Source organism: Tachyglossus aculeatus, chromosome 5 (assembly GCF_015852505.1).
Source record: "Tachyglossus aculeatus isolate mTacAcu1 chromosome 5, mTacAcu1.pri, whole genome shotgun sequence".
NCBI lineage: Eukaryota > Metazoa > Chordata > Mammalia > Monotremata > Tachyglossidae > Tachyglossus > Tachyglossus aculeatus.
This window is the reverse complement of record NC_052070.1, coordinates 157,790-159,526: the sequence shown is the minus strand read 5'-3', so window position 1 is coordinate 159,526 and position 1,737 is coordinate 157,790. Positions and strand designations below refer to the sequence as shown.

Here is a 1,737-nt window from a genome sequence, read left to right as displayed (position 1 = left end):
CAAGCTAGCTCTCTTCCTCCCTTCAAGGCCCTACTGAGAGCTCACCTCCTCCAGGAGGCCTTCCCAGACTGAGCCCCTTCCTTCCTCTCCCCCTCGTCCCTCTCTCCATCCCCCCATCTTACCTCCTTCCCTTCCCCACAGCACCTGTATATATGTATATATGCTTGTACATATTTATTACTCTATTTATTTATTTATTTATTTATTTATTTATTTATTTTACTTGTACATATCTATTCTATTTATTTTATTTTGTTAGTATGTTTGGTTTGGTTTTGTTCTCTGTCTCCCCCTTTTAGACTGTGAGCCCACTGTTGGGTAGGGACCATCCTTATATGTTGCCAACTTGTACTTCCCAAGCGCTTAGTATGGTGCTCTGCACACAGTAAGTTCTCAATAAATACGATTGATGATGATGATGACAAGGAACTTGGTCATCCCAATCTCCTGGAAAGACTTAGGTTTTGCTGTTCCAGCTGCTCTTGGCCCCCACTGAAAGATGCCCGAATAGCCACTGAGTCCGATCTGATTGTATTGAACTTTGCTGCCCGCACCCCTTTCCACCCTCAAACCCCACAGTCCCCCAGCAACTAGAACAGTGCTTGGCCAAAAGGATTCCCCAGCGGGATGGCACACTTTTCACTGAGGCACATTTTTCAGGTGAAATCCTTCGAGATAATATACCAGCTAGCAGTCTCACATGTCTTCAGGGCAATCTGAATTGTCACTAGGCCATCCGGTCTGGCAAGCAAGTGGGAGGAGTTGGAGAAGAGGGGAGCTGGACTGTCTGTGAAGCCGGAGAGGAAGGAACCCAGGCTACTGGCAGAAGCAAGCACGATTTCCTCCAAAATTGAAGAGTATGTGGATGGACCTGGTGCTGACTCCTGCAGCAGGGCTGACCCCAGTGGGGTCGATGCTGCTGGGGGTGTCCCGGAGATGGCATTTATTCAGCACTAACTATATGCCAAGCACTGTTCTAAGCACTGGGGTAGATACAAGGTAATCAGATTGTCCCACGTGGGGCTCAGTCTTAATCCCCATTTTACAGATGAGGTAACTGAGGTACAGAGAAGTTAAGAGGCTTGCCCAATGTCACACAGCAGACAAGTGTTGGGGCTGGGATTAGAACCCATGTCCTCTGACTCCGAAGGCCATGTTCTTTACACTAAGCCACACTGCTTCTTACCCATCCCGGCCATGGGGCTGCGAGAGGGGAGGGGAGGAGAGGCAGTTGGAGAGCTGCCACTGATGCTGCCCTAAATAAATAAAAAAAACCCAAATACTCCATCAGTGGATATGACTGGCCTGGGGCAGGTGGTGGTAGGTATTCTTTTTATTAATATATATGTGTATGTATGCATCCTCCTCTCAGGGTCGCACCTGGAGAGTTTCCAGTACTCTACCAGTCTTGGCTAAGGGAGGGAGAGGCAAGCAGAGGCATGCCCATTCTATTCCTAGCTTGGCCAGTGGCTAGCGAGTGGAAGGTAATCTGCTACAAGTCAAAACTCACCCATGCTGGGCAGCAGTGGGAGACTCAAGTTGACTGCGTGGAAGGAGGCAATGGTAAACCACTTCTGTATTTTTACCAAGAAAACTCTATGGATACACTACCAGAAATATTGCAGATGGAGAGTGGGACATTCTGGTAGAGACGTGTCCATGGTGCCTGTATGGGTCGGAAACGATTCGACGGCATGACAAGACATATGTATACATATTATTTTATTTATACATATA

The 1,737-nt window shown here is 47.6% G+C and overlaps 1 non-coding gene across 1 annotated transcript; it reads left to right on the top strand.

Moving 5' to 3' along the window:
• Positions 1-1,362: 1,362 nt before the first annotated feature.
• On the top strand, positions 1,363-1,500 carry LOC119928983. Its single transcript, XR_005451127.1, has one exon. It is a non-coding gene; the product is annotated as a small nucleolar RNA SNORA7 (small nucleolar RNA).
• Positions 1,501-1,737: the final 237 nt, after the last annotated feature.